The 17,771-nt window shown below is 38.9% G+C and overlaps 1 pseudogene; it reads left to right on the forward strand.

The window, feature by feature from the left end:
• Positions 1–4,300: 4,300 nt before the first annotated feature.
• LOC111825002 lies at positions 4,301–4,418 on the forward strand (annotated as a pseudogene).
• The last annotated feature ends 13,353 nt before the right edge of the window (positions 4,419–17,771 follow it).

A 17,771-nucleotide genomic window follows, 5' to 3' on the forward strand; every position in this document is an offset into this window, starting at 1 on the left:
ACAAGGAAAAGTATTGCTTTAATATGTGTAATAAGCTTGTATGAAAATGAAATTATATGTTATAAATATATGGAATATGACTAGGTAGGCAGTTGAGTCCTTATATGAGAGTCATTGTGATTCATATCATCATTTTACTGTAAACAGAGGCTTCGTATGACTGGAATTGCAGCTTGCCTGCTGCAGTGCTTTGCAGTAATTCGGAATTTTTATTTCTCTTTATTAGATACAAGGTTTCCCTCCATCAAGGTTAAGTACATCTTGAAGTCTCCATGTTCAGTGGCAAGTAGTGGCTTGTTAGGGAAGCTATATGAGCTATCCTGCTGAGCCAGAGAGAGAAAGCTGGGAATTCTAACAGAAATCCAAATGGTTCAAACAGTCTGGGACAGCATTTTGCACCCAGAGCACTATTGAACTTTGGTAACAACTCTGGCCTACCTATTATTTCAAATTATTAAATGCTTAACATGAGAAGAGGCTGCTAGAACTTTATGACAAGCAAGGCCTTGTTATTAGTTACTGGATGGCATGACCCCCAGGTTGCCTGGTTTCTTATAGTTTCTACTTACAATGATTTGGGTGAAAAACCAAATGTCCACTTTTGCTAGTATTAGCATTCAATGAAATGGTGAGTGCAAAGCATATGCCATGTCAATTTTCTGCTGGCAAAATCTGAAATTGAGAGAACTCTAGGAGCAATGTGGTTAGATGCAGGATTCGAGTTGATGGAGGGCCAGGTGAGTTGAGATGGGCTACCCAGAATGTAGACAGATGTGAAGTTTCTAAAGATTGTCTCTTACACACTCCTAACTTCCTTTTAAGATTTCTGTCCCTGCCCTAGCTGGTTTGGCTCAGTGGACAGAGTGTCGGCCTGCCTAGGGTCCCGGGTTCAATTCTCGTCAAGGACACGTACCTCAGTTATGGGCTCCTCCCCTGGTTGGGGCGCATGCAGAAGGCAACCAATCGATGTGTTTCTCTCACAACGATATTTCTCTCTGTCTTTTCCTCTCTCTTCCACTCTCTCTAAAAATCAGTGGAAAAATATCCCTGGGTGAGGGTTAAAATAAATAAATAAATAAAGATCTCTGTCCCAGCTTCCTATGGCCTCTCTTCTTCAGTGTGACATTTCTACACTGTTGGAGGCTGCTTACGGCTTCCCATGATGGTTTCTAATTCAGGTCAGATTTATTGAGAAAATGTTTCATGTTCTAGATGTTGTGGTTTTAATTATTAGTAACCTCTAGATTAATAATTTCTAACCCATCCTCTGTGCTTCATCATTGACAAATAATCTCATATCCAAATTCAGATGAAATTGTAATGGCTTTGTTTTTTTAAAAGTGTTTCTTAAGTGGATGATTAAAGAAATAAACAAACACTCATCGGCCATTTGTGTTTTAGTAGATGTTTGGTGATGCAGTCTTTTATCCTTAATAAACTACTTTTAAAAGGTAACTTATAGGCTCAATAGCTATTAAAGGAGATATTATGAAACAAGAAGCTTTCTGGGTCTCTCTTAAATCTTATAGTATTGGTAATTATTTGACGCACTTGAACAGTGGAAGAGATTTAAGAGAAGATTCGGAGGAAGATGTGGGGTAAATGGACAAAGTGGACACTGGGAAAATTAACAGTAAAGCAAAACAGAAGTGATATAGTACAAGAAAACAAAAACAAAAACAATTGGGGCTGCTTTGGGGACAACTGAAATTAAGAGGATAGCAGGCTATTTCAATGAGCGGCCTGGGTTTGAATGTCAGTTTCATCACTTACTGGCTATGTGACTGTGAGCAAGTTACTTAACTGCGGTAAGCTTCATCTGTAAAATGGGTACAAAAATACTACCTAGTTAATAGGTCATGCAGATTACTTAAAAGAATTTATGCAAAAGCACTTTTCATACTGTCTGGCATATAGTGAGTGCTTAATAGTAATTATCATTAAGTACTTAATGCAGTAGAACCACAAAATAACATTTCTCCCATTACAATTTGATTTTTCCCTCTTATATCTATGTAATGCTATAGATAGGAAAGCTTCCATGATTCATCTTCCTTCTTTTCCCTGGCTGGTAGCAATGAGAGAGAAGCTTTCTGTTTTTTTTCTTCTTTTAGAAAAGTGTATAGTTTTTGTGGGGTTTTTTTTGTTTGTTTTTGCTGAAAGAGTGATTTCTTTCACCCTCATGGTGATAATGGTTCCAGGTAATAATATGATTAAAAATTCAAATCTAGCCTGGTCGGTTTGACTCAGTGGTTGAGCTTTGACCTATGAACCAGGAGGTCACAGTTTGATTCCCAGTCAGGACACATACCTGGGTTGTGGGCTCAATCCCCAGTGTGGGGTGTGCAGGAGGCAGCCAATCAATGATTCTCTCTCATCATTGATGTTTCTCTCTCTCTCCCCCTCTCTGAAGTCAATAAAAATATATTAAAAAATTCAAATCTAACACTCTAAAATAATAAGTAAGCAAGGGCTGTGTGTATTTTGCTAAAGGGCAAGTAGAATGCTCAACCAACAAGCTATCAATTGTTGAAATTACATCATAGAATAAGGTAAAGAACCATGTAGTATTCCCTGGATTCCTACACAAAGGTACTCATTGGTATTACTATGACAACCTCAACATGTCAGAGCCTTAACATGACAGGTATGTGTTTTCTGATCAAGTGACAATCAGCCCAATATTCCTAATTATTAGGAGGCTTTATGTGATGTCTCTGATACAGAGGATCCTTCCATCTCAGGTCCTCCCATGCCTTAAAGCTTCGCCGTCCTCTGCATGATGTAAGTAAGGAAGTTATTAGACAACATCACGAATATAGACAGGGAAGTTCTCAAAGAGAAGGTCCTTTCGATTTCCATCTGACTGCTTTCTCTGAGCCAGTGCCTCATTTTGTCCTGTGTGCATGTTTACCTGGTACAACAAACTAGAAATACTGCACTCCTGCAGCAGCAGTGCCTCTCAGCAGAGAAGTGTGTGTGTGTGTGTGTGTGTGTGTGTGTGTGTGTGTGTGTGTGTATGTGTGTGGCCAGCCTGTTCTCTTATATGCTACTAGTAGATGGGAGACTGAAAGCTGTCCTTATTGACTTTAAATTTGGATGACTGCAAGGTGAAGGATGGCGGGATGATGTCTGCTTGGACAGGGAAGAAAAGCTCCACCGACCAGTAGGAGATTGTTTGTAAGTGGTGTCCTTTTGAACTCAAAAGAGTTATTAAAAGCAAGGAGAAGAATATAAAACTGTTTATTCAATTTATTGTGAAGCAGCTCTATCTTGTAGAAAAGCATAACTAGCTAGATTCAACTTTACCCACATCTTGTATTTTCAGGGCTGTTTTACTGGTTAACATTTAAATGAATGGGAGCTATTATCACATAAAGTATAGTGAACTTTGTTCCCAATAATTGTATATCTCCCTACCCTTCAACCTTCACCCTTTCAGCCTCTCTTTCATAGTCTTTGGTTTTATGTGGTTTCTCAGTTCATACATAACTCATAGCTCTTATTTTTCTTGTGTTTTTAACTATTTAGGTCTCTGGATATAAGGGTAAAAATTAATTTTCGTGGAAATATTTGTGTGTATTTAAAGAGTCAGTTACTTTTACATTCAAATAATTACCTGTATAATAAACTGATTAGCCAGTGATTGAATTTTTAAAGAAGACACACAGAATTCCTGATTTCTGCCCCCATTTGTTGGCAAGTAATCATGTGGCCATACTGAACCTCAAAAGAGGCTGGCCACTGTAGTGTAATTTTATAGCCTGGAAGAAAAAGAATTTATGAATGGTTTAGGGAAGTGGTTGGCAAACTCATTAGTTAACAGAGACAAATATCAACAGCACAACGATTGAGATTTCTTTTGAGAGCCAAATTTTTTAAACTTAAACTCTATAGGTAGGTACATTGTTATTAACTTAATGAGGGTACTCCTAAGGCTTAGGAAGAGCCACAGTCAAGGGGCCAAAGAGCCGCATGTGGCTCACGAGCCGCAGTTTTCCGACCACGGGTTTAGGGCAGCCGTGGGCAAACTATGGCCCGCGGGCCAGATCCTGCCCGTTTGAAATGAATAAAACTAAAAAAAAAAAAAAAGACCGTACCCTTTTATGTAATGATGTTTACTTTGAATTTATATTAGTTCACACAAACACTCCATCCATGCTTTTGTTCCGGCCCTCCGGTCCAGTTTAAGAACCCATTGTGGCCCTCGAGTCAAAAAGTTTGCCCACCCCTGGTTTAGGGTCTTTGCTTCAGCATCCCTCACACAGAACCCTGAATTTTTTAAACAGCTAAGTTATAAATCGCTTCTTGGCCTTTTGGCTAAGATCAAGTGTAGTAAACAGCTAAGTTATACATAATGATTCTGATGAAAAGTGAAATATTTACTGTATGTAATTGAATTTCTTTTTGCATTTTTTCAGTTTTATTGAGATATCATTGACATAAAACACTGTATAAGTTTAAGGTGTATAGCATATGATTTGACTTGTAATTGGACTTAGAATTGTTTTATATAGAGTGCCACTATTGAAACTTGGCCATGACAAAGAGGCTAATAGAGCTACTTTTGTCATCTAGTCTTAAATTCATAAACCTTGATTTAAGAAAGGCTTTGATACCACACTGAATAAAAAAGATTGCTCTTTTGAGATCATTAAATATGAACCACTTGAATGAAAGAAGAATGAATGGTCTAGGATAGCTAAAGCAGAGGATATTGTTTTTTATATTAGCCTAGGACAGAATGAGCTTCTACAGAAAATTCCAAGAATCTCAATTAGATTTATTTTCCCTCTAGATGGAAACTGGTAGCAAATATAAAGGAGGAGTTCAATAATTAATTCTCTATTTTTCTTTCTCTTAACATAACTCCTCTTATGTGTCAGGCACTAAAAAGCATGCCCACCCTGAAATGTTGAATATTGAACATTTTGATACTTCCTCCTTTTTTTCTAAAGATTTCACATTTCCCACAATTTTAAAGCACTGATAACTATCACCACCTTCCCTCACCTCCTGCCCACCCCCCCCCCCGCCCCAAGAATCCCAGTTCTATGCAACTTGTAAAAGGCAGTCTGATCCTGAGACATCATGTGGGTGGGCAGATGGCCTTGATAAATGCCTATTTCTGCTATTAAAATAAAATGACAGAAAACACCACAGAGAGGGTTCTTTTATTTGAAAAAAAATTGGGGTTTGTCATATGATATGAAATACAAATCTAAGGGCTTTTGGCAGTCACCCACCACCTCATGTCGTGTGATTATCACTAGAAGGGAAATGTAACTTCCACTTTCAAGACTCTGTGAAAGACGCATTGTGTGAAAGGCAAGACAGTGCTTCCTGCCCTACTACTTACATGTGCAGCAATTTATTATACAAAAATGCAGAGAACAATTCAGACAACTTTTGAGTACTTATTGAAGTTGCTGGGCAAAAATATTTTTCTCCATGCTACATTAGCATTTTCTGACTTAGACTAGCTGATCTTTTTGAATTGGGTTACATGAACCATCACATCCAATATGTAAGTTTAATATGTATGTTTAAATATTTTTCCCTTTGAAATGGAACTATAATTCATATTATATCCAGTACCTTCTGAATAAAATAAAAACAGTTAAGTTGCAATCTTTTGTTTTCCCCAGACATCTTAGAATTCTAAGAACCTACAAGCTTAATGTTGAGAGGGTTGGAGATGTTTTTAATAGTCAAGGGTGTCACTTATTTCACTTTTAAAAGTTCTTAGATCTTATTAATAATTTTATATGCCATAATCATTCACCCCGAACATTTGATATGATGTTTCAAATACTGTTCTCTACTTAATTTTTTCCTACAAGCACTTTTATTGAGCATTCACCAGGCAGAAAACTACCATTTTGAGAGCTCTGGAATATTCTACTTTCATTTATTAATAATTTCCAAACAGAATGTCTGCTTCAGACATTAGTTTCTGAAATAGAATTGAATCTTAATTAGTTTAAGAGAAACTCCTACGTAAGTAGTCTTAGAGAAAATGCACTCATTTTCCCCTCTAATATATCCTCCTGTTGTTTGACTGTGATGAGAATGGTCTTTTAAAAGAGGCCTCAGGTGTGAAACCAACTGTTCAGGCTCATTGTCAGCTGCTGGTTTCTAGAGTATTAATTCAAAATTAGTGAAAATATAAGACTATGTCTACATTGGCCAACTCTATTGCAAAATGGAGCAATTTTCAGTTAGGGTGCAGCATCCTCAACAATGCCCTTGAGGAAGATTCAGAAGCTCATTCTATTTCCATCTGCTTCCATCATTAAGGAGTGCAGCTGATTGATTCAGACTCACTAACAATAAGAACGAATGCTGTTGAACTAAAAGGTGAGGATAAGCATAATATTTATGTCAAAATCAATAAAAATAAGCATCTTCTTGTTCAATGTGCATACATGTATGAATATGCATAGGAAGATACATAATTTTATATATGTACTTTTTAAAAGATAGAAATTATTTTTTTTTATAGTTTGAAGGCTGAAATGCCTTTATTCATATTGGGCCCTTATTTCCATGAACTGGCTGTTGCCTCTCCTCCAGTCTTCCAATCGGGAAATCAACACTGAATGTTAGTATCACCTCTTCTGCACCACTCACTTAGCACCTATGATATATTACATTATTAGTAACATTATCATTAATATTATAATTGGTGGCATTCGGTGTATATACGATTGACCCTTGAACAATGCATGGGTTAGAGCCATTGACTCCCAGTGCACTTGAAAATCCTCAATTAACTTTTGACTCCCCAAAACTACTGTTGACCAGAAGCCTTACCAATAACACAAATAGTCATATTTTGTATATTATATGTATTATATACTATATTCTTACAGTAATCTAGAGAAAAAATATTAAAAAACTCATGAGGAAGACAAAATATATTTACAGTATTTATTGAAAAAATCCATGTATAGCTGGACACATGGGGTTCAAACCTGTATTGTTAAAGGGTCAAATGTAGTTTATTTCTCTAAAAATATCATAAGTGCCTTGATAATATAAATTTGTATATATTTAAATATTCCTTTGGGGCGCAATATAGTGCTGTATACAAAATAGACACTCAGGAAGTATTTGTTGGAAAATAGATTAACCAAAAGCATTATTTTCTAAACCATTTATTAAATGCTGAAGGTGCAGGCTGCTAATTTCCCAGAATCCATTCACCCCTTCTTTCTTGCAGGAACAAAATCCCGATCCCCACCCTCCAGGTTTAGCAGGGCCCACAGCTATCTAGCTAGGGACTATATTTCTCAGCCTCCTAGCAGCTAGATAATATGTTCAATGTTTAGGTCATTTCTTTAACAACAACACTGCTTGGTTAGCTACTTCTTTCACCTTTTTGGGAGTGGTGGTGACCCTTCTTCACCCATGTTAGCTGAGCAATGTTTAGGGGATGGTAGAAAGATAAGGCAGAAGGAATCTAGACAAAGCAAAGCTATTTATGTGTTCTGAAACTCTCACCTATCTCTGTACTGTTAAGTTGGAAGAGATATAGAGTTCATTTTTATTTCAGTAATTGTATTTTGGGGTATCTTTGTTACTGCAGCTTCACTAGCACTTGAACTTACATAAATGCATAATGCTCTTTTCCACAAGTACCATTATAGAATTTCATGGACCAACGCATTGTCCTCTAGTAGGACTATAATAATCTGAAAAGGCAGCTGGGCCTGACTTGTGAGAGCATTTTGTGGCCTATTGAAGAGCAGAGAATACTTTATTGAGTATACCTGTTCTCCAGTAAAATATGCATAAAATGCTGAAGTATTTCTTGTAAGAGGCACTATGTACTCAGGGGAAGTCAAAATTGCACAGGTTATCAGAGTAAGTTGCCCTTTGTTGATTGTGCAATCTATGACTCTGCCCCAAATACATCCTACAGGAATTTTCTAAACTATATTTTTATTGATTTCAGAGAGGAAGGGAGAGAAAGAGAGAGATAGAAACATCAAAAATGAAAGAGAACCATGGATCAGCTACTTCCCGCACACCCTCTACTGGGAATGGAGCCCGCAAGCCGGGGGGCATATGCCCTGAGCAGAATCGAACTATGACTTCCTGGTTCATAGGTCGACACTCAACCACTAAGGCACACTGGCTGGGCAACAGGAATTTTTAAAGCTTTGTAAAGAACTAAAAATAAAGCTGAAGATTAGCTTTGGATAATTAAATTATTTTTAAAGGCTTCTATATCTTCACAAAATAGTGTAAACAAATTGAGGAAAGAGGTTTTGTTCATATTTCTGCTTATACAGAAGTCATATTTCTGTACATAGTGAAATATTGAACTCATCTTTGGGACTCAATTACATTTTGTTGAATTGATTGTTCAGAACATAAAAGTTCAAGAATATACAGATTTTTCTAGTTCCTTTGACTAATAATTAGAATATTTCACTATAGTTTACTAATATAAATATTATTTTTCCAGAATTGGCCATTGTCCTATATTGTTTGTACTAGAAAAAAAAGTCTGGGTTAGTTTTCTAAATACAAAAAGTCAAGTGATTGCTAGAGTTATTTGGGCTTATAGCTGTCCTTCACTTGATATTTCAAAAAAAACCTGCTAAAAACTATCCTGAATCAAGAAAGCCAGATTGATTTCTGATCAGTGTTAATGTATTAATGAAAAAGAAAAGTCTCCACCTGGCAACTAGGTCACATTTGCTTTTTTGAGCAAAAATTTAGATGCCACAATAATAAAATTATTCTCCACCATTCATACGAAGCTTTCAAGAGAAGGAGGGAGAGCTTTCCCATTGGAAAGTTGATGAATTTTGCTTGTGTAAACAGAAGTGCATGTAACAATTGTTTGTTTCAGGAAGTCACTCTATTTCTATTGTGTTGATTCTCAGAATAAAACAGTCTTGGATAGACAACTTTTCTGACTTATACTGATATACATAATGATTAAGAGTATAAATGACTCATCTATTGCTTAGTTTGAATAAAAAGGGGGGGAGGAAGAACTAACACCTATCCTTCTAAAAATAAAATAAAATAAAATACACACATTATAATATAGTCCTTGGAAGATTTTTCACAATCATTTCTAGAAAAAGTGGCTTGTGACTTTTTTTAATTATCTGAAGAATAATATCATACTTCAAAAATGGAATAAAAAAAGGATGAACCACTTAAGAGTTAACTATTTTTTTCTGAATTAAAGTTATACATTAAGGTGCTTAGTTTTTGAGATCATTAAAAATAAAATCTCTTCCAAGTTCCCTTTATTTGAGAGCATTTCTAAACTAAAAACAATTAAGTTTTTGAGATCCATTTAATTTTTACTTCTTTTAAGTACCAGCATAAACATCTGCCATCTGGCATAGAAATTACCTCATATGGCAGGAGGAGAGATGAGATTTATTTAAAAGTTCTTTGTCTTTGATACTTTCCCCTGCTGCATTTTCCAAGAGTGTAATTTGAACCTGACTGTATTTAAATAACCATTTATCGCCATAATGGAAGAGCCGACTTAAAAATACATAACTGCTGTCATTCCAGGAGACTGTATTAAGGAAACATAGAATTTGCCATTCTAGATCAGACCATTTGTCTGTCTTGTCTAACACTTGCCTCTGGCAGTGGCCAATATTGAAGACAATGGAGAATAGCAGAAATATGCAACATGAGCACAAACCATTTTTTAGGAGAATAATTATTTTCTCAGTTGGTAATCTTACATTACGGGATATTAGAATTGAATCACCCCCACCTGTTTATCTTATTAATATTTTTGTCAATCAATAAGCTAACCAGTTCTGTTAAAATTATTTTACTGAATTATACTTAAATCAATGATATTTCTATATGTGAAATAATCACATGGGAATAACATGCTGTTGTTTAATGCTGTGATTTTTTTATGTATGAGAAAAATGCAGGAAAATTTAGGCTGCGCAGCAAGAAGAAAATAATGCTTGTAGTTCAAAATCCAGATAAAAATGTATTCACTAAAAAAGTTCAGCTTACAGGTCTAGAAGACAATCTAAGACTATCTAATATTATACTAAATTTACTATTGATAGTAGCAGAATAATCCTATTCTGAGTGATTAATGGGTTGACCAGAAATGTAAGCCTATAAATTTTTATCTTCCTTGACAAGTCACCAATGTTGTTAAAACATAATATTACAGAGACAAATTCAATTCTTGATTTGTCTCTGAAGTTACAGGTAGATGCATTGAACAGAATACTTGCTCAAACACAGGCACACACACACACACAAACGTACAACACACATCTCTTCAATGTGCAAGTCTTATCAAACTTCCTGGTGTTCCCCAAGCCCATCATTTTCCCTCACCTTGTTCTCTGCTAATCCCTTCCTCACCTCTCCGGAAGTAAATAAATATAAACAACTTTTCTCTGAGATTACATAAATTATGCAAACTATAAAACTCATAATCCTCCAAGGAATTAGGAGTGCATATAATGTGTGTACTCTGTCAGCCAACTTCTCACCTGGCCCATAAAAATTGCTTATGAAAGAGCTTTTCTCTTATCTCCATCACAACCAGCAAAAAAGATTGAGGGTCAGAATGAATCTTGGCTAATTATCAGAACTGCCAAAACTACAAGTACCAGTAATAAGGTGACCACCTGTTTAGAACAAGATCTTCTCAATGTTCAGAAATCAAGAGTTTGAAATAACTTGGGTAAACCCCTGCAACCTGGTAACTGGGCTGAGCTGGAGAGTGGCTGGGTCACATGACATTTCCACCCTCCAGAGTGTGGGCGGGTCAGCTGCTAATTTAATAAACTCCTGAAATGGCTACCATCTTTGGAGATAGTATTCGTATTGGGGTCTAATGAAATCACACATGGCCATGGATAACTAAAGACATCCAAAAGGAGATGCTTAGGTAGTGAACAAATTTTAAAAGTGCCCTTTAACTAGGGAAGCATTTGAAAATAGTTTATCTCAATTGGCTTTACACTAAACTGGCAGCAAAAAGAGAGGCAAAAAACAACAAACAAAACAAACAAACCAAAATAAAACTCTTTCCTTCCTAAGTGATGGAATGTTTACTTTGAGCCACACTCCAAAGGCATCTGGAAATCCTTCAGTGAGTTTCTTAACTCCTTGAATTTTGTAGGTTAGTCTCATGGAGGCCAAAAGAACTTTCTTAGAGCAAATACTTCTTCCAGCTAAAATCAATCTCTTCCATTTACAAGGAGCATTACTAGTCAGAAATAAATGTTGCCTAGACTCCATCCATAATTCTATCCTCCATTGATTGTAAATGTAAACACCATGATATCCCTGTGTACCCAGTAAACATCCACTCATCCTCCCCACCCTGTTTGCTGCAGCTGCTCAAAATTTTCTTTCTATTTTACCATTTCATGCCCAATAACCAGAAGACAAAGTGTCATTAAGGTGACAGGACATGCAAAAGTGTCTTTGTAGCTCCAGATGAAGAACTAGAGGGGAAATTTCCAATTTTAGATTTCCTGAGAGGGGAAGGTGTATTATCAGCTGTCATCTACCCTGTTAATTCTGAGCCAGTAGAATCACGTATTTAAAAAGTTTGCCCTTGTTGGATTTTATTCAAAATTGCTAAGGCTCTTAGATATCAACACCAAAACAGACTTTCAAAATGACTCTTCCCCCAAAGCTGAATACATATCTCCAGATTCTCTCAAATTAAGCTTGATAATGAATATTACCTTAGGCCAGATGACTGGCCTGATTCTCCATTGTCATTGCTTGTCTCACTGAACATGCACTCCCTCTGTCCCCTTTCTCTCTTTGTCCTCACCCTACTGCCACTGTGATTGCTTGTTCACTCCTGAAGAAAAAATAAATTGTTATCTTCACGTCATTTTTGAATCAGAGTAATAATAGTAATAATAATATCCAAATTCAGGGAAGATGTATTTGATTCAGAAGCCTGTGTATTTGTGCATGTTGTGAAAGGTGTACTAAGAAGGTATTAATCTTATTTTCTCCTCTCATTTTACATGAAAGCTGTCATTATTGGGATAAGAGTAAAATGAACATAAGTATGATAAATGATATGCGCACATGGGAGTCAATATACCACTCGGGGAGAGCATTGCTAATCAGCCCGTGCAGTAGGCTAATGCACCATGTGAGCCGGCACCTCAGAGAGACTCTAAATTTGTAACTCAGGGAAGCTTGGCATTTAACTTGAGCTGCTTTTGGCTTAAGGTGAAACAAAGGGTACAGTCGTGTTCCATTTGTGGATTACAGTAGCAAATCATGTTTCAGAAGGTGCCTTTGCAAGACCATGTAAAACACAAAGCTAATTCTATATCCTCAGCAAGCCTAGCACATCCAGCTGTTTAATGAATGTTAAATAATGTTAATAAAAGTGGGTGAGAGAGTACCACACCCATTTTCTTTCCCTAAATGAACGGTGAAAAGGAACAGTGAAAAAAATCAATTAGTTCTCAGTTTGAAAGCTGTGCCTTATCTATTAAAGTTGATGCACAATATTTTAAAAATGCAAGGGCCGGGGTCCCTATGCTATTGGGGGACCTGACATCTTTTAAAATATACTTTTTAAACTTGATTCTTAATTATTCATAGATAAATGAATCCCAGTGCTTTTGATAATCTCAAGATCTTTTACGTAGCTCTGGTGTTAAAAGCAATGCCAGTTCTGTTTTTCTTATTCCAGTTATCCAAGAAGCTGGAAGAGTAGGAAGTTTATGGTTTTACTATTCCAACTAAAAGCATTTCTTATGCCCCTAAGAGAAGAGGGGAATAGCTAGCAATTGAACTAAATAGAAATATGGCTTGCTGAATTGGGCTTATGTTCTTTAAGTGGAGTATGGGAAGTAGCTATTCTATTGCTGATTCTTGAGACTAAGAGTAATGCTTATTGACATCAGTCACCTTGGCTCTCACTTCTGGTATTTCAGAAGTGCCTCCGTTGCACTCCCTTTCCAGGTGGCTGATGAATTAATTAGTATTTACCGACCATCTACTATGTGCCTGATTCATTGCTGGGTACCTAGAGAGCCACAAGTAAAATGATACAGTAAAACAGAAAACCCATAATCATCTAGAAAACACCACTTTTTGTCTGAAAGTTCAGGAAAGAGTTGGAAAGGAGTGTGGGGGGAAAACCAACAAAAAGACAAAATAAAACAAAAACCCATGGCTAGAAAGAGGAAGTAGATTCCTCAGATGCCATCTAATATCTACCACCATGTGCCCCCACTCTCACATCCCTGCTCCAAATCCAGTGAGGCCTTGGTAACATATGAGCAACTGGAGAAGAATAACCAAAAGAGGAAAGGGAAACAACCATAGAGAATGCAGCCATAGAGAATGAGGTGATGTGATGAGGGCACAAATAAAAAGACTCCTCATGTCATTGCACATTGTCATCCAGTTGACAGACATCAAAGGTGTTAAGCATGGTTAGGAGGCCAGCAGTGGCTGGGAGGTAGTGGCCACCTTCATTTATCATCAGCTAAATCAATATATGTTCTGTTATTTAAATCTATTAATATCAGTATATAAACACAGTTCTTGGTGTATATATTGACTATTCCCATGAATATTCAGAAAGGACAATACATCAGCATGGTCAGATACAACAACCTTCTCTCAGCAATCATCTAGCCTCACTCTCAACTGTATTCCTGGCCCCATGTGAGTATTGAGTAAACAAAGATGACTAAGACGTGGTTCCTGCCCTCAAAGAGGACAAAATAACCCGCACTCTCTTTTGAAATGTGCTAATATTGTTACTACACCAGTCATTGTCATGGTTGGTTAAACATATTGGTTAAATATAGTCATTTAGTTGGTTAAACCAACAAAAGTTGAGCCTCCTTAGTCAGTGGATAATTTTTATATGGGTGGCACCTGAGGGAAGAATTTCAGTACATTGAAGAGACAAAGAGCATCCCAGATAAATGGAAGTGAGGACATGAGGGGGGAAATCTAGCTTTTGGAAGATAGAATAGTACCTGCCTGACCTGACAAGGAGTCAAGGACACTTACTGAAATCAAGTGAGAGAAAGGGGGATTTCTGCTTTGCTAATAGTGTAAAGTCTTTGGAAAGAGATTTGGCTAGGAAGTCAGGAGATCGGGGTTTCATTTTGTAATCTTGAGCCAATCAGTTTTAAACTATCTATGTTTTATTTTATTTTTTTAAAAATATATTTTATTGATTTTTTACAGAGAGGAAGGGAGAGAGATAGAGAGTCAGAAACATTGATGAGAGAGAAACATCGATCAGCTGCCTCCTGCACATCTCCTACTGGGGATGTGCCCGAAACCCAGGTACATGCCCTTGACCGGAATCGAACCTGGGACCTTTCAGTCCGCAGGCCGACGCTCTATCCACTGAGCCAAACCGGCTTCGGCTAAACTATCTATGTTTTAATTCTATTCACAGACACATTTGTCTATCATGTAACACACATTCTAGACTGAATAAGAACACAAAGCAAATTACTTTGAACTCTTGAAAGAAACTATTCAAGTTTAAGAAATTGTTTTAAGATCTTGTATTCATTCACTTTTAAAAAAATCTTTATTGTTGAGATTATTACAGATATCCCTCTTTTTCCTCCCCATTGCCTCCCTCCATTGGTTCCCACCCCACCCCAGGCCTTTGCCACCCTATTGTCTGTGTCCATAGGTAATGCATATATGCATATAAGATCTTGGTTTAATCTCTTCCCACCCCTCCCCACTTCTCTCTGAGAATCCTCAGTCTGTTCCATTTCCATGCCTCTGATTCTATTTTATTCACCAGTTTATTCTGTTCATAGATTTCTTATTTGTTTATTTTGATTTTTAGATTCAATTGTTGATAGGTATGTATTTGTTGCCATTTTGTTGTTCATATTTTTTATCTTTTTCTTCTTCTTCCTCTTCTTAAAAGAATACCCTTCAACATCCTATCTAATAATAGAGAAACATGGTAATTAACTGTAACTTTGCTACCCTTCCCATTGGCTAATCAGGGCGATATGCAAATTAACTGCCAGCCAAGATGGCGGCCGGCAGCCAGGCAGCTGAAGCGAACAGGAGGCTTGCTTGCTCCAGTGATGGAGGAAGCCAAGGTTCCCCGCCTGCCGCTGCTGGCCTCTGAGCTGCACTCTAAGCAACTATGTTGCAATTATAGAAGCTAAACAATCCCCAGAAACCTGCTTTCAGCCGGCCGGCCTCGGAGCTGGAGCTGAAACAGTGTTTCAATTATAGAAGCCAAACAAACCCAGATCAGCAGCCGAGGTCTCAGAGCTGGAGCCGAGCCTCAGAGCTAAAGCCGGCTCTCAGTTCCAGTGACAGCTATAGAAGGTAAATAAATCCCAGAATAAAAAGAAAAAGAAAAAAAGGAGAGGTTGGGAGCTTCAGTCTCCCTCCAGCCTGAAAACGGCCCTCAGCTCCTCACCCAGACTGGCCAGGCACCCCAGTGGGGACCCCCCACCCTGAAGGGGGTGTGACCAGCTGCAAACAGCCATCATCCCCTCATCCAGGCTGGCCAGGCATCCAAGCGGGACCCCCACCCTGATCCGGGACACCCTTCAGGGCAAACCAGCCAGCCCCTACCCGTGCACCAGGCCTCTATCCTATATAGTAAAAGGGTAATATGCCTCCCAGCACTGGGATCAGCGGAGCCACGAGGCCTCCTGGCCGCTGGAGCAGCATGACAGGGGGCAGCGCCCAAACCCCCTGATTGCCCTGCAGCTCTGTGTGTGACAGGGGGTGGGGCCACAACCTCCCTATCCACCCTGCTCTGTTCGTGACAGGGGAAGGTGCCCCAACCCCCTGATCAGCCCTGCTCTGTGCCTGATAGGGGGGAGCTCCCCAACTCCGATCGGCCCTACTCTGTGTGTGACAGGGTGTGGCACCCCAACCCCCCCATGACCCTGCTCTGTGTGTGACGGGGTAGAGCCGCAACCTCCTCATCAGCCCCGCCCTGAGTGTGACAGCAGCGGCTCCCCAACCCCCTGATCTGCCCTGCTCTGTGCATGACAGGGTATGGAGCCCCAACCCCCCTGATGGGCCCTGCTCTGTGTGTGACAGGGGGCAGTGCCCCAACCCCCTGATCGGCCCTGCTCTGTGCATGACAGCGAGTGGCGCCACAACCTCCCCATCGACCCTGCCTTGAGTATGACAGGGGGCGGTGCCCCAACCCCCCAATCGGCCCTACCCTGAGCATGACTGGGGGTGACATCGCAACCTCCCGATCCACCCTGCTCTGTGCATGACAGGGGGCAGCTCCCCAACTCCCCAATCGGCCCTGCTCTGAGCCCGACCAGGGGCTGCACCTAGGGATTGGGCCTGCCCTCTGCCACCCGGGAGCGGGCCTAAGCAAGCACGTCGTTATCTCCCGAGGGGTCCCAGACTGTGAGAGGGCACAAGTGGGGCTGAGGGACACTCCCCCTGCCTCCAGTGCACAAATTTTTGTGAACCGGGCCTCTAGTCCTATATAATAAAAGCTTAATATGCTAAGTGTCCGGTCCTCTGGTTGTCTGTTCAACCAATCAAAATGTGATATGCTAATGATATGCTAAGGCCACTCAACGGCTCGCTATGATTTGCATTGACCACCAGGGGGCAGATGCTTCAACCGGTAGGTTAGGTTGCTTTTTGGGTCCGGCTGATCGGGACTGAGCGAGGTGGCCTAGATACACCCTGGAGCCCTCCTGCGGTCCCTCCCCAGCTGGCCACCTCCCACATCCCTCCCCAGCCTCAATTGTGCACCAGTGGGGTCCCTTGACCTGGCCTGCACCCTCTAGCAATCCAGGACCCCTTGGGAGATGTCAGAAAGCCCGTTTCAGCCTGATCCTGCAGGCCAGGCCAACGGACCCCACTGGTGCATAAATTCATGCACCGGGTCTCTGGTTTCTGGGTTTGTGGTGATAATACTGGTTTTGTGGTGATGAACTCCTTTAGCCTTTTCTTGTCTGTGAAGCTCTTTATGTGACCTTCAATTCTAAATGATAGCTTTGCTGGGTAATCTTGGTTGTAGGTCCTTGCTATTCATCACTTTGAATATTTCTTGCCACTCCTTTCTGGCCTACATAGTTCTGATGCTCAAAATCCTCTACTATACTGTTGAATCCTGTATATTATTCTTTATTTCAGTCACTGTCTTCTTAATTTCTGACGGAGTTTGTTTATTTTTTCTGTGTAATACAAATTGACTTTTTCCTACCTTGAATTTTAGCATTTTCAAAAGAGGTTAACACATAGAGACAAGTTTCTTTCAAGTATATGTTTAGGGTAATTTTATTTTTACACAAGCTTACTATCTTATTTTTCTATTACTCAATAGCATTTGAACATGCAGTATTTGTCTTTCTATGTCTGGCTTATTTCACTTATCAGAATGTCCTCCAAGTTCATCCATGTTGTTGAAAAATGGCTGGATTTCATTTAGACTTTATTTTTTAGAGCAGTTTTAAGTTCTTAGCAAAATTGAGCAGAAAGCACAGAGATTTCCCATATGTTCCTGTCTCATAACATTTTTAAGCACCTTTGGGCCCCCACAATTATATTTAAAGAAATAAGTGTCACAAAATGGATAATTAACTAAATGTAGGCATTATAACTCTGAAACTTGTAGAAGAGAACCTAAAAGTAAATCTTTGTAGCATTAGGGTAAATAAATATCCCTTGGACAGGACATGAAAAAACACAAGCTATAAAAGAAAACAAATTGATAACATATTTCATTAAAATAAAAATATTTTTTCGAAAGACACATTTTAAAAAATCAA

This window comes from Myotis lucifugus, unplaced genomic scaffold (genome assembly GCF_000147115.1).
Source record: "Myotis lucifugus unplaced genomic scaffold, Myoluc2.0 scaffold_10, whole genome shotgun sequence".
Taxonomy (NCBI): Eukaryota; Metazoa; Chordata; class Mammalia; order Chiroptera; family Vespertilionidae; genus Myotis; species Myotis lucifugus.